The following is a 22,571-nucleotide window of genomic DNA, read 5'->3' as shown; positions in this document are numbered from 1 at the left end:
AGCTCGACGAAGAACCACCACGAATTGAACTGAACACAAGCTGCGAGCTCGACGAACAGCCACCACGAACTGAACTGAACACGAGCTGCGAGCTCGACGAGCAGCCACCACGAACTGAACTGAACACGAGCTGCGAGCTCGACGAGCAGCCACCACGAACTGAACTGAACACGAGCTGCGAGCTCGACGAGCAGCCACCACGAACTGAACTGAACATGAGCTGCAAGCTCGACGAGTAGCCACCACAAACTGAACTGAACACGAGCTGCGAGCTCGACGAGTAGTCACCACAAACTGAACTGAACACGAGCTGCCCGAACCGCCAAGAGAAGAGAGCTCGACCCGACCACAAAGAGAGGGGAGAGAGGCCTTGACGAAGAAGAACGAACCTCCGACGACCACCAAGAGAGAGCGAGCCCTGCGTGCGGTCCACCTTATATGGCGCGGGGCTCCGTCCCTTCGCTCCTCCCCGTTTTCGACTCCGCCTCCCTTCGAGAAGCTTCTCGAAAAGGGGCGTGCCCTCACTCCGACCGCCTCACGCTCCGTGTCCACCAATCGCGAGCGAGCTCCTCGCCGCTTCTCGTGCCAGCCTTGGCGGTGCAAAAACGGCGGGAAAACTCGCGCGTCATCCCAGTTCTTTTCACTAGGCCTTCGCTCGACGTTTTCGGATGGTTTTTGCGGTGGAAAGGGTCGTAGCGTGCTCTGTTGGGCCAAAATAGTGATAGTGAAAGAAAAATGGCTATCGCAAAGGGTCACAGCCCGGTGAACACAAAGAAATTCCCTTTAAACAACGGTGGGGACCTATCTGCACATAAACTTAGCGTCATAACTGAGCTGGGGACCTTTATGGTGTATTGCGAATTTCCACAGCCGTAACACTATATATATATATATATATATATATATATATATATATATATATATATATATATATATATATATATATATATATATATATATATATATCTGCGATGGAGTGGCGACCTGTCCGGGATTGTGCCCAACAGCCCAGGAAACTGCTTCGGCAGCACCGACGCTCTCTGTAGAGTATGGTTCCTAATATATATATATATATATATATATATATATATATATATATATATATATATATATATATATATATATATATATATATATATATATATATATATATACATATATATATATATATATATATATATCTGATATGCATGCACGCATACACAGAGGTGAGGCTCGTTGAAGGGCTAGACTAAAGAACGAATCAGGAGGCAGCAGGAAAGGAAGAAACACACAATCTCAGCTCCTTCCACAAAGCTCAGAACAAGTGTGTGTCGATACTGAAGAGCCAGAAAATAACATCATTCTCATTTCAAATATGAACTCTCAAACCTGTCTCCCTCCTCCAAGTCCTGGTGGCATCTTGTGAAGTCCATTTCTGGTGTACGTTACCCCACCATCCCCTCCATTAACTCAAATGGCTGTAAGGCTGACACTCCACGTGAAAAGTTTATTGCCTAAACTCTGCATTTGCTTCTAAATCTTGTGTTCCATACCCATCACTTTCTGTACCCACCTTACCCAGTCACACCCAGCTGTCTCTGGACTCTGTGTCCTTTTCTCCTGACAAGGTGGAGAGCTTGCTGTCAAACATCGACTCAGATTCTGCAACCGGTCCAGATTGCATCAGCCCACGTGTTCTAAAAACCTGCTCTGCTGCTTTTGCTCACCCTCTCTCTGTTCTATTCACCATCTCATTTTTTCAAGGTCATCTGCCATCTGTTTGGAAATCAGCAAAGATGAACAATCTGCATAAAAAGATGCAAAAACTGATCCCTGCAACTACAGACCAATCAGCCTGCTCCCAATAATCAGCAAGGTCATGGAATCCATCATCGCTTCTGACATCAAATCCTTCCTCTTCTACAAAGGCTTGATTTCCCACCATCAATTTGGATTTATGCCTGGTGTTGGCTGAATGGTTGGGGTTGTAGGCTTGGGATCTGAGGATCCTGAGTTCAAATCCCACTCGGCTATTGAATTAATACCAAGTGGGGGTTGACTCTGTTTGTCATCCTTCTGAGGTCAGCAAAGTGAGTGCCAATTTGTTGGTATCCTGTGTTGGAGTGGCAACTTGTCCAGGATTGTGCCCAATAGCCAAGGAGACTGCTTTGGCAGCAGCAATGCTTTGCACAGAGTATGGTCCCAATGGATGGATGGAATTTGGATTTACACCAGGTCACTCAACCCTGGACATGCTACTTCTGCTTTCCCAAAAATGGATGGAGGTCCTAAATGCCAAACATGAGATCAGAGCCATCTCCCTGGACATATCATGAGCTTTCAATATGGTCTGGCATTCTGCACTGCTCCTCAAACTCTCTTCTTATGGTATTCAAGGCAATCTCCACTCATGGCTCATGAACTTCTTGTCTTATCACAGTCAACACTCGGCCCTTAATGGAATTATCTCTTCTCCTCTTCCCGTCCCGGCTAGAGTTGATCATGGCAGTGTGCTTGGCCCTGTGCTTTTTCTGATTTTGATCAATGACCTCTCAGATTCCCTGGAAAATCCTCTATATCTCTTTGCTGATGACTCCACCCTCTGCCGTACCATCGGTCATCCCTCAGACCGGCAAGCAGCAGCTTCTTCACTCACTGCAGATCAGGATAAAATCACAAACTGGTCCAACACATGGAACATATCTTTCAATCCTGATAAATCTCACACTCTCACCATATCTCTCCGAAAGGACCGCCTCGACCACACACCCCCACCCCCTCCCCCAATCTTCTTTCTCAACAATCCCCTTGAAGAAGTCCTTTAATTCAAGCTTTTGGTCTCACTATCTGCCATGATCTTTCCTGGGAAAGCCACATTTCCAAGCTGGCCTCCAAAGCCAGTCGCTGACTGGGCATCCTATGTTGCGCAAAGTCCTTCCTTGGTACACCTGAGCTTCTAACCATTTACAAAGCTTTCATATGCAGTCTGATGGAGTACTACTCCCCCCTCTGGGGTCACATTCAAGGTGTGCTAACAAACCCCTTCTGGTGAAACTGCAAAAATCAAGAATCACTGTTCACCTTCTCTCTTTCATTCCTCTTTTTTCCCCATTTCTGGAACAAACTCCCACACTCTTCAATCCCACTCCTCCCTTCAGGCCTTCGAAACAGGTGTTCACCACCATCTCCTATCTTCCCATGGAAAGTGCAGAGGGTGAAAGACCAGAAAGGAAGCAGTGGAAGTCAGAGAGACCACCGACCTGTGTCCAATGTGAAAGTAATAGGCCCATCGACTCAGCTTCATCACAGGAGATTCCTATGATCTTGAAGGCCTTGATTTTGATGCCGTCAAGCTGACCAAGGTGTAAGGCAGGGGCACCAGCCCAAAGGGAAGAGTAATACTCCATCAAGCTGTGAACGAAGGCTTTGTAGGTGGAGAATAGTTCAGGTGTGCCAAGGAAGGACTTTGCACAACTGAGGATGACCAATCAGGGACTGGAATTGGAGGCCAACTTAATAATGTGGTTTTCTCAAGAAAGATCATGGCTCAGTGAGACCCAAGAGTTTGAATGACTGTACTTCTTCAAGAGGGTTGTTTGAAAGGTAGATGGGAGGGTGTACCAAACGGTCCTTTCAGAGAGAGACGGTGAGTGTGGGATTTCTCAGGATTGAAAGACATATTTCAAGTGTTTGACCAGCTTGTGATTCTATCAAGGTCTGTAGAGAGGTAAGAGGAAACTGCCTCTCTATCTGAAGGATGGGCGGTGTTCTGGCAAAGGGTGAAGTTATCAGCAAAGAGATTAAAAGGATTTTCCAGAGTCAAATAAATTGTTGACGAAGATGAAGAAATAGGACAATGCCCAGAACAATGCTTTGTGGCACTCCTGCCTTGACTGGGAGAGGAGACGAAAGGACCAAATTGAGAACCACATGTTGGCTATGAGAATGGCGCAAGTCAGTGAGACATGGATGGCATAGGCAGAGATTTTATAGAGAGCAGGGCTGGGTACCAGACTTTATTAAATGCTTGCAAAATGTCAATGTCTCATACCTGACATTGAGGGCCTCTCTCCATTGTTGGGAGAGCACAAGCAGCATGTCCAAGGTAGAGTGACCTGGTCTGAATCCAAACTGATGGTTTATAGTTCAGGCCATTTGGGAAGAGGAAGGATTTGATATTTACTGTGGTTATGGATTCCATGATGTTGCTGATGATTGGTGATAGGTCTGTTGTTGAGAGGATCAGTTTTTCTAATGCAGTTATGTTGTCTGACCTCCAAGCAGATATAAGATGACCTAGGGCAAATTATATGTTGAACAAAGCAGAAGAGGATACGCAAGAGCAGCAGAGCAAGTTTTTAGGCCACATGAGCTGATATCATCTGGTGCAGTTGCAGAATTAGAGTTGATGGTTGCCAGTAACTTCTCCACCTTCTCAAGTGAAAAAGACAGAGTGCAGAAGCACTTGGGTGTGACACGGTAGGTAGGGTTGGTGAAGAGAACAAATGGTTGGGGAAACAAGATTTGGAAGCAAACCCAGAATTTAAGTATCCGGCTTTCTCATTAGCAAAGTTGACTGTGATGCCATTTGAAGAGAGGAAAGGGATGGAGGAATGTATGCATTGTTCCCGATGGAGTCGCATACTTTCGAGAAAGACATAACAAGGCACCACCAGGTTTTAGAGAAGGGAGAGAAGTTTGAACGTTGAAACTTGAAGTTGGTCAGATGTTGCTTTCTGGCTCTCCTAAGAGTGGACACACTTGTTGCGGACTTTGCCAAATGATCTGAGGTTTGCTTCGCTGGACTTGCCTTCAAGGAGAAGACAAGTTGTTTCAAGGCAACTGCCTCTCCACAGGATTCAGCGTCGCATGGAAGGTATGACAACTGAAGACAAGATGAGATATATCTGTGTACAGGGAGAGCAAGTTTCTGTGAAAGAATTACCAGGCTGAGTTAATTATCAGTGGCGGTCAATATAGGAGACCAGTCCTGAAGTGAGATGGTTGCTTGTACTCCCTGCCAATTTGCCTGAGTTAACTGCCAGACTCGCCAGCGCTGAGGTTCTCTGAGAATAGTTATAGAGATATTGACCTTCACAAGCACATGATCAGACAAACCAATTGGAGTCAAGGAAGAGCAAGAGACATTAGCGGGGAAGCTTGTCAAAACCAAATCTGGAAGGGACATTTATAGATTAAGTCAGTCCCATGGAGTAACAGAGGTCCTTTGCTGAAGTGCCATGGCTGGTGAGAGAGGTACCGAATTCAGCCGCTGATGGATGTGGCAGCCATTTTCCACTCCTATCAAAAATTCTGAGATGGCCCAATATTCAAATCTGTTCATAATATGATAGGCTACTACTGTGCCAAATTTGGTGCTTTCCTCGCAAAATGCACAATTGTTATGCTATATTTAGCTAAGTTGCCCCGCTATATGCCAATTTATAATGATGAAGTATGAAACAAGTTGTGATGCATGAGCTGATTGAGTTTCAACCTTTTCAAGAGTGACAAACATTGTCACGAAAGTTCCAAGTTGTTATGTGAATATATAAATTAGAGTTTTAGGGGAGAACATTCAGGATATATGACTGAGGAATAGAGAGCAAGCACTTAGATGTGAATGTAATTAGGAGATATTGCTCTCGAGTGAGCAAACAAAACAAGTTTCTTAAAGAAGGCAAAGTTAATTTGCTCGCTCAATTATCTGCTTGGCTCATGAGTGAGTCTTTGGCTATTGATAATGAAGCAAAGATAGCCACATTAATTAATTATTCATTAGAAACTGTACATCATCACTGCTTGTCCAAAGCAATCGACTTGACAGAGATATTTGTTGTGGTTTCACATATGACACGTATATGACCAAATTTGTATATTGGTCATATAATAATATTGGGAAATAGTATTTAATCTCAGAACATATAATAATAATAATAATAATAATAATAATACTTTTGACAAATATGCATGCATTATATATATATATATATATATATATATATATATATATATATATATATATATATATATATATATATATATATATTTTTTTTTTGTGGAGCTCGCCTACTCAAATCAAACAAGTGAACTGATAGATTTTTTTTAGACCTGGAAAAACAAATGCAGTTTTACATCAGCTGATGTAAGGCAACAAAAATCCTGTAACTAAGAGTTACAAGGTTGTACAAGGCCAAGCGTCACTGCCTCGAGTCCTTTAATTGCATTCTGGGTGTTTCGGCAAATGGCATTGCAGAACATTACAGGGAATGAACATTAGAAAGGTTGTGAAAAAAAGTTATGAACAAATGTTTACTTTATTTTTTATTCTTATATATATTTATGTTGAGAAAAATTAAAAAAGTATGACCAGCTTGCAGACAAAAAAGTCATGTTTGGGTAACCCATATTTTTTGAAAACAGATATTCCCACCCCTTTGTCTCTCTTATGTTCCTTTTGTTCTGTTGCATCCTGATCTATTATTCGTTCTAACTCTTCCACAAGCCTCGAGCTTGTATCCAAAAAAAAGCCCTGAAGGTACAAGTTTTGCCAAACATTGCACAGATACAGGGTGAGCTTCAAAGCAATCAAGGATACAATGCTTCAAGCATGAAATTTCACTCAGCATCATATTAAATCAGAAAATAAAATTCGATCGAAAATCTTTAGAGTGATGTGGGAAAGATGCAATTGCACATTACATTTCTTTCGGGAGAACCAATTTCTCATTTAATTTATATTGTTTCTTGTCGTCGGAATGCAAAGTGAATGTAGATAGCTGCTCTACTCTATTAACTACAACACCCTGAAAACGACAAACATCCATTCGTGATTAATATAACGGATATCGGCAATAAGCTTGGCACTTATATTGCTTTTTCGTGAAGAATGGTTATGGTACAAGCACTGATGCTATCAAACAAGGAATTAGCAGCACCTTGGAGTTTCTCAGAGTGATTCAGCTTCAGAAAAGGCAAAACGAAGTTCTTTTCTTCAAACTTAAAGTGAAGCTCAAAGTACCATGGGTTCCCACAAGCTCAAAAGGCAGCTTCTTCTGTCCAATTAAAATCTAAATAACAAATACGCCACTTCGGCTCATTATTAGCCTCCACGTTTCTTTTCATTGAGGCGAGGCCACCTTTATAAACTAATAGGTCTTTCTTTATCAAGCTGAGACAGCAACTGAGACGGCATGCCAAAAAACAGCCATTCTGCAAACACAGTGAATAACACTTTTAAAATCCTCCTCACAATGTTTCAAACACAGCTTTATGGTCCTCTTTTGAAAGAGAAATGTGGAAATGAAGAATTACATATGATTAGGGCATCTAATGATTAAATAACACCGATGGAAAAAGCACCTCTTCCACCATTGTGCATTATTGTCAGAAATTAAATTTGTTTTCTTGATGGTGAAGATGAATTTGAATAATTTTCTTTCATGAAACTTATTTAGTTCTTTTTTGAAAGAGAATTAACCAAAGCATTGCAATGTTGAACAAATTACAAACCGGAAAACATTTGAGGTTTCACAATTTTTTCTGCGAATCTCCTTTTCTGCCTGAAGGTGAATTTATTTTGGCCCTGAATGCCTTTTTCAGAAAGAAAAGAAAAACGAAAGTAACATGTTTTTGTGAGTTTCCAAAACCTAATACAAAGAACTACAGATTTAATTCTAGTTGGATAGATTACATTTTACTCCTTTTATGGATCTTAAATAAGAGTTATGAGGGCCAAAATAACTTTTTGGTGAGTTATTACCTCCGCCACTGAAGGTGGAAGGAGGTTATGTTTTCACCTCTGTCTGTTTGCCTGCTTGCTAAAACTTGCAAAATCGAATATTTTTCAAGTATATTGGTCAGTCGATTTTGTTATTCTGTCTGTTTGTCTGTCTGTCAATCTTCAGGTCACAATTCTAAACCCATCGTCAGGAAGCTTTTACCGAGTTGTAGAGGCAGTCTCAACTGAGAAGCCGATTGATTTTGAGGTCAAAGATCATCCTGAGGTCAAGTTTCAAAAATCGTCATTTTTCATCCTATCGACTTGAAATTTGAACAAGATTTCCATATTGTGTCACTGAAGTTGGAAACCAAAACCAACTATTTTTGAGGTCAATGGTCAACTCAAGGTAAAACTTATAAAATCATCAATTTTTATCTGAAAAATCGTCAATTTTCATCCGATTGACTTAACGATTAAATAGCAATTTCATAGTGCATTACTGAATTGGGAAACCAAATATTTTTGAGATCAAACATTCAAAGGTCAACTCAAGGCCAAACTTCTAAAATCATAAATTTTCAACTGAAAAAGTGAATTTACATCCTATTAACTTGAAAGTTGAAGAGGATTTGCATATTCCATCACTGAATTGGGAAAGCAACTATTTTTGAGATCAAAAGGTCAAATGTCAACTCAAGGTCAAAATTGTAAAATCATCAGTTTCAATCTGAAAAATAATCATTTCAGCCGATTTACCTGAGCTTTGATTAAGATTGTTAATTTTTATCTTAATGAAATGGATATTGTGATGTATCCATGGCAATCTTTGGAGAAGGGGGTGGATTTTGCAACTTGTACTGTATGACATCTGTTTCTTGTTCGTTTGTCTGTAGGTGTGCAGGCTATCTTAAAAAGTTGTGGACTGTTTCGGATGAAATTTGGAGGGCAGGTTGGGCGTGTGACAAGGATGAACTCATTAGATTTTGGTGAAGATCCGCTTCTGGGTCTGATAATTTTTTAAGTGATTCTTCACCATTGAGAGATTGGGACAAAAATGATATATTGCATGATATCTCAAAAAGTTATTGACGGATTTGGATGAAACTGGGTGGACACGCTGGGTGTGTGACAAGGACGAATTGATTCCATTTTGGTGAAGATCCGAATCCAGATCCCGATATGATAATTATTTAATTTTTCATTTTATTTTATTAAATTAATTACGAGATACGAGAATTTTTTAAGTGATTCTTCACCACTGAGAGACAGGGCCAAAAGCGATATATAGCATGATATTTCAAAAATGTATTGGGCCAGATATGTTCTACGAGATCAGGCATTGTGTGGCAGTGGTATGCGCTCTACAGAGTGCCCTTATTGTTGACTTTGTTCCAGGTCATTGGAGGTGGTGTGATGGTTTACAGAACATGTGACAAATGAGAATTGGTGATCATGGAGTATTCTTTGTGTTTGTTAGGATATTGATGAATACAGACGAAGACCGTTGGAAGCACCCAAGGGGAAAGGAAGAACCTAAAATGACCTGCTGGTCCCATCACTCCGATGTCATGCAGTCTTTGCTATGAACTATTTAAGAGAATGTATTGTTACGTGCCGGGGGTCGGCCGCCAACCAACCGCTCTGAACGGAGCCCCAAGTCGAGTCGGCCCGACCGATCGCCCGGAATATAGATCGCCGCCCGGATAACTCCGAGCGACGGGTCCTTGTACAAGAACCGAAATACGCCAATCGGCAGATCACGTGGGGTAGGGTCGATTGCCAATCTTCAATGTACCTAAATACCCACGTGATCCAACTACCGGGGTATTCCACCCTCGACGGAACTCGAACGGAACAAACCGCCGAGGCGAGCCTGTCCGTGCGCGATTCCGAGTGGTGTAATCGCCGAGAACCGTCGGTTCGGCAATGTCCCCCTATTACGGCAAACCAACGGCTTTCTAACTTCCAACACACGAAATGTTCAGTCAATGAGGGAATGGACGCAACGAGCAGGTTTACATTCACACAAGGACATTTATTATAATGAAACACGTATGAAATTAAATAAGGCAAAACACGTATGCAATTATACAAGCAACAAAAGCACGACAAAAGAACTACAACCGTCTACTTATTATGTACAGTCATTTACACTTAACAGCAGTTCCTACTGATTAGACGGGCCCACGTACACACACACACACACACACACACACACACACACACACACACACACACACACACACACACACACACGAAACGGTGGCTGAGGCCTTTAATCACGAGCTCCAGCTCGGAGGACAGGTGAGCTGAAACTCAGAGCTTGACTCGAACCTTTCCACCTCGTGTGGTCTTCAACTTGTCCAGACCCGGGCTTCAGCGAGAGCGAGCTGGATCCAATCGCCGCGATCCTTCCCGAGCTCCCGCGAATCCTCCCGCGCTTCTCAACACGTGCCGGTGAGACGAGGCGCCGATCCTTCCTGTCGATGCGTCGCTTCCCCGAGGATCCAACTCCAAGAAGAGGCCGATGCGTCGCACCAAGCCGGGAAACAAAATGGAGAACGAAAAGCTCCACGAACCAAGAGGAAGAGGAAGAAGCCTCCACTCACAGCTCGAGCCGAACAACCGGCTCAAGTTCCTTCCAAAACAAAGCAGCAGCCGAAGCTCACTGAGCCAGCCGAAGCTGACTGAGCCAGCCGAAGCTGACTGAGCCAGCCGAAGCTCACTGAGCCAGCCGAAGCTGACTGAGCCAGCCGAAGCAAAAAGCTTCCGAAGGCCTCAAGCCAAGCAGGACCCGATGGCTGAACGACTGCTCTCTCCGAAGTAAAAAAGCTTACTCCTCCCACGGGACTCAGAACGGGACTCCCACGAACTCTTTTTGAACAAAGAAAAGATGTCCTCTTTATCCTTCCCACCCCCTCCCTGCACCCGGCGTGACTCATGCCCTCGTGATCCACCCCCCCCCCCGCTCAACCACGAGTGGGAGGGAGTTGTTGACGTCACCGCAGGGTTCTTCTTCCTCTTCGCAGAAGAGGGGGAGGGACGTCTCCATTGTTCGCTCCCTAACTATTAAATCGATCCGCAGCGCATCTAATCGATTTCAAAACATTTAAACAATGGAAGGTTTGCGATCGAGGGAACACGCACTTATCGACATAGCTGACTAAGGGAACCTGTATGTTGTGTGCAATTGAATTCCAAATTCGTAACAGTATTGATAAGTTTCAGGACTGATTAATAAACCAAAGTCATAAATTATTTTGTGTGTATACACACCACCTCACCGCTGTTTTGCATCATTTAGTTGGATGTACTGTAGGCCACTGATGCAGTGCCCCTGCATATATTTAGATAGGATTTTTTTTTTATTTTGGCCATGGTACTGGACAAAATGGCCTGCTATTTTGCAAAAGGTATTGTAGGGTATTTAATGTTGACCAGTGCATGCCAGCAGATGGGGAAGCTGGTTTAATGTCTCCTCCAAAATGTTACTTTTAATGTTGCAACGTCCTACCTGTAAAGTACCACGATGACAGTTTATAATCAGACTGGGAACCAAACCCAGATAGACAGCTCAAAGGTAAGTACACTGCTTCTGGGTTATCCTTTTAGTCCTCAATGTGAAAATGATTTTTTTTTTTTAAATAACAAGTTTTAATCGTAACGAAGTATATTATTGTTGGTCGATTCACTTGTGTGAATAGTATGTTCATATGATTTCACTGACTATCAGACCCAAAATGCTGATCACAAAGTATTTTTTCCCCTTTATCAGAGTGGAAGTTCATGGAAGCGCAAGGTAGACCTGACAGTGGGACAAACATCAAGAAAATAAAGGAAAAACAGGAGAGGGAGGAAGGGAGGAAACACTAAAATTACCAAGTTCGTTGGTTGGGTTAGGAAAGGTTAATGGGTGCATAAGATCATGTGACAGAATTGGAGATGACAAGAGATGGGTTGGTGCACTGCATGCTTAAAGTCATGGAGTCAAGAGTGAGACAGAACAGCCTCTGGAAGGTGGTTCCATAGACTGGAGAAATGAGGAATGAAAGAGAAGAGGTGTGTAATCAGCCTGGATTTTGGAAGATTAACCAGTAGGGTAGTGGTTTGGGATGGGGGGTGACTGGAATAACGCTTGCACCCTGGAGTACATAGGGAGGGTCAGACGTCAGATGTCAGAGAGAGGGGAGAGAGAGAGTGAGAGAGTGAGAGAGTGAGAGAGTGAGAGAGTGAGAGATAGACAGAGAGAGAGAGAGAGAGAGAGAGAGAGAGAGAGAGAGAGAGAGAGAGAGAGAGAGAGAGAGAGAGAGAGAAAAAAAGGTCCAATATTGGAGAATATACAGGAGAAAACAGAGAGATTTCTGAAGACCCGGTGCTTTGGCCTCATCATGGGAGATTCCAATAATTTTTAGTGCTTGACTTTGACAGAATCCAGGAGATATGTTGCTGGGGCACCGGTCCCCAGTAGAGAGCAGTACTCCATTGAGCTTTGGACAAAGGTCTTGTCATGTGTGGACCTCGGATATTTTTTTCCTTTGTTTCATAGTCCAAAGGGATGTCAAAACGACACTCGCCATGTTTCCACTGAAAAATTGTCCATGTTAAGTCGTAATTGCCATTAATTTAGCTGAAAAATATTGAAAAATGTAAAGAAAACTTGCAAAGGACGATAATAATCAACCAAGGAGAGTCACACTGGCATTTCAGGTGCTTTTATAAGTGCATGTGATCAGAAATCCCAACACGGCGTCCTTGATTTCAAAGCTGGAGAGCAAGCAATCTCGAGAAAAAAAAAAGTCAAATGGAATATTGCATGCACTTTTCTCTTCCTCTTCTTGTTGTAGCCTCAGTTCTTCGTCAAGTGAAAAGACCAGTGGAACTCAAGTATGGAGCGACGTCCACCAGACACTCCCATTGATCTCATGTTGAAGATGTGTTGAAGAGGTGTCTTTGTTGGACCAGGAAGAGGAAACTCGTCATAATGTGTGTGGTAGTTTGTGGGGCAGATAGACAGAGAGGACATGTTGGGTTTAATATGGATTGGAGCCTATGTTGATATTGCATAAGGGAGGTGTGATGTCCACAGCAGAGTCTCGCCAGATGGACTCTCATTTCACGGCGAAGTGTTGCTTCAGAAGAGTGAATTTTTGGGGAGGGTAGTTGAGGATATTGTTTTGAGGGATGATATTCTATGGACTGTGATGATAGATTATTGTGCATGTGACGGTACATGAAGATGTTTTCCAATGTGAAATGGAATATCAGAGTTTACACCACACAGCTGGTTCTGCTTCCTGAAATACACAGAGATATGGGAGCCATTGTCATGTTTTTTTTTCTCCCCATCCAAACCTCTCCTGATGAAGAAATGGACATTCATCTGCTCTCGAATGCAACCATAAGGAGGCAGATACAAGGTTGTTTATCCATGCAGCATATTCAGCTGGGGTGTTTTCAGATGTTGTGATTTGCAGTCCAAACACAGATGTGTTCATTACTCGCCTTTCACTCCTATCTCAAATCAATGCTCATGTCTACTTCCACACTAGGGTTGGCAACAGCAGACGTAACTTGATCTGGAAGCAATATGCAACACTGCTGCTGAATCTGTCTGTGATGCATTGATAGGTCTGTCTATGCAACACAGGGTGTGATTGTCCCAATGCCTTGATCTCAAAGGAAGAGAAAAGGCTTTGAAGCTCATATTCACAAACAATAACCTGGGCTATTGAGGAGTTTGATATGTAACCTGGGCTATTGCAGTCTCGTGAGAACTTTGTGTGTTAACTGTATCGCCACAAGGACTGCACCCGGTGTAAATGTTGCACCGTATAACATGTTTCGTCTGATATGCAAGTCGCATTTGCTTATGCCTCTCAATCAAGATTCACTCCAGCAAAATATATGGAGGGCAAAACAGCGATTGTTGTAATAGCTGAGACAGATGGAAGATAAAGGCATAAGTGCTCAAGAACATTCGGTGACATGTTTCAAAAAAAAATTCATTCAAGACACCATATTTCATTCGCATCATTTATACCTGTTCACATTTTAGCCATTGGAAAACATACTTATGTACTTCGGTTAATTTCATTGTTTATTGTTCAAATGAGAAGATAAATGTTTATTGTTTAGTGAAGAAATCAAAAATACTTGTAAATGTATCTGCGAGAAATAGGTGTGTACTGCCTCTACACAAATAAATAGTTGGACAACTTCCTGATCAACTCGTCCAAAAAGTTGATATCTTGCATAGATTCTCATGAGTATTGTGATATTATATCATATTGTATATTCTCGTGATTATTGGGATATTATATCATACTGTATATTCTCATGATTATTGTGATATTATATCATACTGTATATTCTCATGAGTATTGTGATATTATATCATATTGTATATTCTCTTGAGTATTGTGATATTATATCATACTGTATATTCTCGTGATTATTGGGATATTATATCAAACTGTATATTCTCATGATTATTGTGATATTATATCATACTGTATATTCTCATGAGTATTGTGATATTATATCATACTGTATATTCTCATGAGTATTGTGATATTATATCATACTGTATATTCTCATGAGTATTGTGATATTATATCATACTGTATATTCTCATGAGTCAGGTCAGGTCAGGTATGGGAGCATGTGCCAGAACAGCGCGTCGCTGCGTCCACTTTCCGCCGGTACTCCAGGGGCCTCCATCTGGCCATCCCCCAGGCAGATGCCAGGCCCATCCCCATCTCCTCGAGATGATGGTCAACCTGTTGCAACCATGAGGCATGTGGTCGACCCACTGGCCTCCTCCACTCATGAGACTCCCTCGCTGAGAGAATCTGGTGAGCAGGATCAGAGTCAGGAAAACGAGCCACATGTCCATACAGCCGCAACTGACGCTCACGGACTATGCAGGTAACAAACCTCATCCGAGTCTCTCTCAGCAACCGCTCGTTGGACACAAAATCCGACCAGTGATAGCCAAGGATTCTCCGAAGAGACCTGGTACCAAAGGAATTAAGTCTCCGTCTCAGATCCTTGGTCAGAGTCCAAGTCTCGCACCCATAGAGCAAGACTGGAAGTACCAAGGACCTGAAGACTCGGACTTTCGTCCTCCCGCACAGGTACCAGCAGCGCCACACCCCATGATCCAGTGAATCCATGACTCCCCAGGCCCGACCCAGACGTCTATTGACCTCTGACTCGCAGCCAGCAGAGACATGAATATCACTGCCAAGGTAAGTGAATCTCTCCACGATCTCAACATCCGCACCACAAACAGACACAGACAGGACAGCAGCATCCAAGATGTCACCGAAAGCCTGGATCTTAGTTTTGACCCAAGAAACCCGTAATCCCAACGGCTCCGACTCCTCATTCAGCACCTCGAGGGCCCCCAAGAGGATGTCTAAAGTCTCTGCAAAGATGACTGCATCATCTGCAAAGTCAAGGTCCGAGATCTTGACATTCCCAAATGATGCACCGCAACTTGATCTCTCCGACATCCTCCCTAGAATCCAGTCCATACAAGTGCTGAAAAGTGTGGGGGCAAGTACACATCCCTGACGAACTCCAGTAACAACTGTAAATAAGTCAGAGATGGTACCACCACACTTCACAGCACTCTCAGTACCAGAGTAGAGTTCAGACATCAGATCGATCAGTTTTGGTGGCACCCCACGAAGACCAAGAATCCTCCAGAGGACATCCCGATTCACTGAATCGAACGCTTTACAGAGATCAACATAAGCTGCAAGCAGCCCCTGCTGAAACTCTCGTCTGCGTTCGGTGAGGACACGAAGTGCAAGGATACGGTCAATCGTTGACCTCTTTGGTGTAAAGCCTGACTGCTCTGGACGCTGGTGCTCAAGCAGATGGTGGCGAACCCTATCGAGAATTATCCGAGCAAAGACCTTGCCCGGCACTGAGAGCAGCGTCACCCCTCGGTAGTTGTTGCAGTCTTGGCGATCACCCTTCCCTTTCCAGAGAGGGACAACAAGGCCCCTCTTCCAGTCAGTTGGGATGATGCCTGTGTTCCAGTTGATTCGAGGGTCAGCAACAGGGATTGTAACACCCTTGACGTCCAACTCGACAGTTGGGGAATCAGCCTGGTACAACCGCTCAAAGTAACCGGCCCAGCGGGCCTTCACTTCAGACTCCTCTGTCAAGAGCCTACCACTCTCTGCTCGAACTTTAGTGCTCCGAGGGATGGGCTTGGATGAACGTAATGCGCGAATTCCCCTGTAAGCGGGACGAGAATCACCTGTCCACAGGTGATGCTCTACCCCCTCACAGATTCCTCGCACATAGGCCTCCTTGTCCACCCTCAGTGCACGTACAGTTTTACGCCTCAGCTCCCTGAACAGCTCAGCTCTGCCATTGAGCCTGGCCCTGCGACTCTGGTCAATGCTATCCAGTGTCCCTTGAGAGACAAAATTCTTCTTTGCCCTGCGGTGAGCTCCAAGGCATCCACCGGCAACATCAAGGATGGTGGTCTTGAAGGCGCTCCACAACTCTTCAGGACCCCCCAAAGCACCCAGACCCCCCAAGTGTCCACTCAGCCTGTTCGCAAACTCCTCAGCTACTCTCTCATCCCTGAGCTTGGCAACATCCAGCCTCGGCTGGGATGGTACCATTCTCCAGGATTTAAGGTGCAGCTTTAGAGTTGCTACAACAAGCCTGTGGTCAGTATTGAGGAACTGAGCACTCCGGTAGACCCTGCAGTTCTGGATCATCCTCCAACGACCGTCAATGAGGACATGGTCAATCTCCTTTGCCACACCGCCAGCGTTGGAATACCAAGTCCAGCGATGAGCTTGTGGGCGCTGAAACCATGAACCAGCCACCCTAAGTCCATGACTTCTTGCAAAGTCAAGGAACTCAGTGCTATTCTGGTTCATAGTTCCTGACCCATGGGGACCAACACACACCTCATAACCGTCCCTATCAGTTCCAGTCGATGCATTGAAATCCCCCAAGACTTGAAGTGTATCTCGGCTGGGGCACTGATCAACCACAGACTCGAGTGTGGCGTAGAATGCATCCTTCACGGTGAGATCACTCGCCTCAGTCGGAGCATAAACAGAGACCAGGGAAATGACACCTAAGGAGTGACGAATCCTTAATCTCATAATACGCTCGTTGACCGGTGTTACCTCAATTATCATTGGGGTCAGCTTATTGGACACAGCTACAGCAACTCCTTGGGTATGGTAACCATCAGAGCGACCAGACCAATAGTAGGTGTAACCACCCACCATTATCTCTCCGCAATCCGGTCTCCGAACCTCAGAGAGAGCTGCAATCCCGATGTCCAAACGCTTGAGCTCAGATGATAACAGAGACAGGTGATCATCCTCTCTTAGGGATAGGACATTCCAGGCACCCACCCGAAGGGACCGCCTCAGGTTAACCCAAGGAGACCGCCGTCTGGTGGACGACACCTCAGCACCACTCCGACACACTCTCCCGCAATCTGACCCAGGGATGTTACCCCGTGGTTTCCCTCCTATCATCAAAGATTGGGGGTCCCGAAGGCTTTGCCCCAATCCTGTCATCCGGTGAGCTGCCCTGCGAAGGGAAGCTGCACAGGAGGTACTCCCACGGAGTGGGTTTTCAGATTTTTTTGCGTTTTTGCGTTTTGCGGAATGAAGGGTTTTACGGTGGCCGGAGTGCAAATCCTGCCACCAACCTCCTAATAAAAAGTGACTCAACTGCAGGAGGACGTCCGCAGACACAGTTGGGCAGTAGATATGGATGGCCGTTGGCTCACAAGGAGCTCCTCCGCCCTTTGACAGGTTTTGTTTTTAATCCTGCTGGGTGTCCATATCCAAACACCCTCCTCACCAGAAAACCTGGTGGGGGAGACGGTTTAGTCGCCGACAACCCGACCATGGAACAGGTTAGTACAGGTTTACATGGTACCTGTAGCAGGTCACAGATCGAACCTGACCTGACATGGTCAGTGTTCTCATGAGTGTTGTGATATTATATCATACTGTATATTCTCGTGAGTATTGTGATATTATATCATATTGTATATTCTCTTGAGTATTGTGATATTATATCATACTGTATATTCTCGTGATTATTGGAATATTATATCGTACTGTATATTCTCTTGAGTATTGTGATATGATATCATACTGTATATTCTCTTGAGTATTGTGATATGATATCATACTGTATATTCTCTTGAGTATTGTGATATTATATCGTACTGTATATTCTCGTGATTATTGGGATATTATATCATACTGTATATTCTTGTGATTATTGTGATATTATATCATACTGTAAATTCTCATGAGTATTGTGATATTATATCATACTGTATATTCTCGTGAGTATTGTGATATTATATCATACTGTATATTCTCGTGAGTATTGTGATATTATATCATACTGTATATTCTCGTGATTATTGTGATATTATATCATACTGTATATTCTCTTGAGTATTGTGATATTATATCATACTGTATATTCTCTTGAGTATTGTGATATTATATCATACTGTATAGTCTCGTGATTATTGGGATATTATATCATACTGTATATTCTCGTGATTATTGTGATATTATATCATACTGTATATTCTCGTGAGTATTGTGATATTATATCATACTGTATATTCTCATGAGTGTTGTGATATTATATCATACTGTATATTCTCGAGTATTGTGATATTATATCATACAGTATATTCTCATGAGTATTGTGATATTATATCATACTGTATATTCTCATGAGTGTTGTGATATTATATCATACTGTATATTCTCTTGAGTATTGTGATATTATATCATACTGTATATTCTCGTGATTATTGTGATATTATATCATACTGTATATTCTCGTGAGTATTGTGATATTATATCATACTGTATATTCTCATGAGTATTGTGATATTATATCATACTGTGTATTTCTTGAGTGTTGTGATATTATATCATACTGTATATTCTCATGAGTGTTGTGATATTATATCATACTGTGTATTCTCATGAGTATTGTGATACTATATCATACTGTGTATTCTCTTGGGTTTTGTGATTTTATATCATACTGTATATGAGTATATTCTCTTGAGTTTTGTGATATTTTATCATACTGTATATTCTCTTGAGTTTTGTGATTTTATATCATACTGTATATTCTCATGAGTGTTGAGATATTATATCATACTGTGTATTCTTATGAGTGTTGTGATACTATATCATACTGTGTATTCTCTTGAGTTTTGTGATTTTATATCATACTGTGTATTCTCATGAGTGTTGTGATATTATATCATACTGTGTATTCTCATGAGTGTTGTGATATTATATCATACTGTGTATTCTCTTGAGTTTTGTGATATTATATCATAATGCGTATTCTCTTGGTTGTTGTATTATATCATACTGTGTATTCTCTTGAGTTTTGTGATATTATATCACACTGTGTATTCTCTTGAGTTTTGTGATATTATATCACACTATATATGCTCATGAGTGTTGTGATATTATATCATACTGTGTATTCTCGTGAGTATTGTGATATTATATCATACTGTGTATTCCCTTGAGTTTTGTGATATTATATCAGACTGTATATTCTCATAAATATTGTGATATTATATCATACTGTATATTCTCTTGAGTATTGTGATATGAGATCACACTGTATATTCCCTTGAGTATTGTGATGTTATATCATACAGTGTATTCTCTTGAGTTTTGTGATATTATGTCATACTGTGTATTCTCATGAGTGTTGTGACATTATATCATACTGTGTATTCTCTTGAGTATTGATATCATATCATACTGTATATTCTCATGAGTGTTGTGATGTTATATCATACTGTGTATTCTCATGAGTGTTGTGATATTATATCACACAGTGTATTCTCATGAGTGGTGTGATATTATATCATACTGTATATTCTCTTGAGTTTTGTGATATTATGTCATACTGTGTATTCTCATGAGTGTTGTGATATTATATCATACTGTGTATTCTCTTGAGTATTGATATCATATCATACTCTGTATTCTCTTGAGTGTTGTGATATTATATCACACTGTATATTCTCATGAGTGTTGTGATATTATATCATACTGTATATTCTCATGAGTGTTGTGATATTATATCATACTGTATATTCTCATGAGTGTTGTGATGTTATATCATACTGTGTATTCTCATGAGTGTTGTGATATTATATCACACAGTGTATTCTCATGAGTGGTGTGATATTATATCATACTGTGTATTCTCATGAGTGTTGTGATATTATATCATACTGTATATTCTCATGAGTGTTGTGATGTTATATCATACTGTGTATTCTCATGAGTGTTGTGATATTATATCACACAGTGTATTCTCATGAGTGGTGTGATATTATATCATACTGTGTATTCTCATGAGTGTTGTGATATTATATCATACTGTGTATTCTCATGAGTGTTGTGATATTGTGTCATACTGTGTATTCTCTTGAGTTTTGTGATATTATATCATAATGTGCATTCTCTTGAGTTTTGTGATATTATATCATACTGTGTATTCTCTTGAGCTTTCTGATATTATATCATACTGTATATTCTCATGAGTGTTGTGATATTGTTTCATACTGTGTATTATCTTGAGTTTTGTGATATTATATCGTACTATATATTCTCTTGAGTTTTGTGATATTATATCGTACTGCATATTCTCATGAGTGTTGTGATATTTTATCATGAGTGTTGTGATATTATGTCATACTGTATATTATCATGAGTGTTGTGATATTATATCATACTGTATATTCTCATGAGTATTGCAAAAGTTCCTGATGTGCGCCCATGAAAGGCCAAAGGTTAGTCGATGGTGGGTTCAAACCAAACCTTCGTGTTTTTTAACACCGATGGGAAGGTCATATCTGGAGCTTGTTGATGCACAGGGAAAGTTTAAAATGATGATATTTAATGTTAAACATATTTGGGAGGAGGGAGTTGTATGGGCTGTGAGTGACATTCCAATTTTTTTTTGTTTGTTTGTTTCTGGTGCCACAAAATAAATTATAATTTTTGCATCTATTGGTGAAATTATGTGTCAGAGTGTGCGTGCGTGCGTGCGTGCGTGTGTGCCTTATAACCACAGCCTCCGCGAGCGAATTGTATTAACAGGAAATGATCGGAACCCGACTCCTATCATTCACAGATATTTCTGGTGAATCATATATTCTCATGAGTCCAATTTGCATTCAGCAATGGAACAATTACGGTTAATCATTTTGAAATTTGCACTCTTTCATCGAAATGCTGAAAATTATGTTTAAAAGTCTTTGATTTACAGTTGCCGTGCAATGGCAGGTTAATAGTACCCGGTTATCCAAACGGAATCAATATAAGCACGGACGCACGCACGCACGCACACACACACACACACACACACACACACACACACACACACACACACACTAACACACACACACACACACACACACACACACACACCCGCACACACACACACGCACACACACACTAACACACACACACACACACACACACACACACACACATTCGCAAAAGGCATCATTTAGCATTCATATGCCATTTTGAAAGTCCCGTATTACTGATGGTTGTGAAAACATTTTCAAATCAGTGAATTCAGATTTGTTCATCCTTCATTCATTTGCTCAACTTAGATGACTAACAAAAATATAAACAAGCAGTCAAAACTAATATATATCTTTTCTTTTTATTGCAGTCATTCAAAACTCTCTCGCATACTTTTATTTAAATGCAAGTAAAAGTGTCATATTTTTTGGTGTATAAGTCGATACTTTTTTCCCAGAAGTCCCGGTCTCAACTTTCACTCAGAATTGACTTACCTATGGTTTAAGATGGTGCGGATAATGATTTGGGCGCTTGTTTTAAATACTGTACCGCTGTATGACAACAAACATGTTGAAAAACTGTTTACATTCCTAATTTATCTGAAAGGTCGTCCCACATGGTAGTTCAAATATTATGCACAAAAACAGCTCATTAATATTCATGACCCTGGAAGTACCAGGAACAGTGGGCGTTATGACAGTGTCAGGAAGGCATTAACACCTCCATTGCTCTGATAGTTTTGCCAACCACCATAGTTGATCTTGCTTTGTCTTGCACGCCAAATCGACTGATGTGTGAATGAAGTTAAAAAACAAAAAAGGCAAAATTAGCCAATTCAACGGATACTCCAAATTAAATTGACTTGTCCGCTGAAAAATACTTAAATACTTAATATTGAAAAAAAAATACTTGCTGAAAAATACTGAAAAAAATAATACTTGCTGAAAAATACTTACATACTTAATATTGAAAAAAATACTTGCTGAAAAATACTGAAAAAATAATACTTGCTGAAAAATACTTAAATACTTAATATTGAAAAAAATACTTGCTGAAAAAAATAATACTAACTGAAAAATACTTTAATACTTAATATTGAAAAAAAAATACTTGCTGAAAAATACTGAAAAAATACTTAAATACTTAATATTGAAAAAAATTAATACTTGCTGAAAAATACTGAAAAAATACTTGCTGAAAAATACTTAAATACTTAATAGTAAAAAAAATAATACTTGCTGAAAATACGTAAATACTTAATGTTCAGTAAACCCTTAAATATCGTGGTTTTGACTAATCACAGGCAACCTCTTTATGTACCGATTTAGTTATCATGGCGTTTAATTTCGACCAATCACAGTTTTTGAGCTGAGTTGTGCGGGTTATTTGCACCAAGAGCTTTTTGTTTTTTTATCGCCACACACCATTAATAATGGCACTGAAGCATAAAATAATGGACAAGAGTGATTATATTATTTTAT

General features: G+C 41.2%; 1 protein-coding gene across 15 annotated transcripts in view; it reads right to left on the bottom strand.

The window, feature by feature from the left end:
* The window catches only part of LOC147015767 (uncharacterized), a 239,677-nt gene that overhangs the window by 189,033 nt on the left and 28,073 nt on the right, over positions 1–22,571 (bottom strand). Inside the window, exon 1 of one of the 15 annotated variants that reach the window (XR_015049842.1) lies at positions 10,040–10,625. The exons of the other annotated variants lie outside the window; for them this stretch is intronic. The gene's annotated coding sequence lies outside the window, so the exon portion shown is untranslated. Of the gene's footprint in view, positions 1–10,039; positions 10,626–22,571 lie in introns of those variants that run through there. 15 annotated transcript variants of the gene reach the window in all.

Source organism: Eptatretus burgeri, chromosome 12 (assembly GCF_056783735.1).
Source record: "Eptatretus burgeri isolate ZD-2024b chromosome 12, Ebu_testis_v1, whole genome shotgun sequence".
Taxonomy (NCBI): Eukaryota; Metazoa; Chordata; class Myxini; order Myxiniformes; family Myxinidae; genus Eptatretus; species Eptatretus burgeri.
Note: the sequence above shows the minus strand (reverse complement) of the source record. Positions and strands in the feature narration are given on the sequence as shown.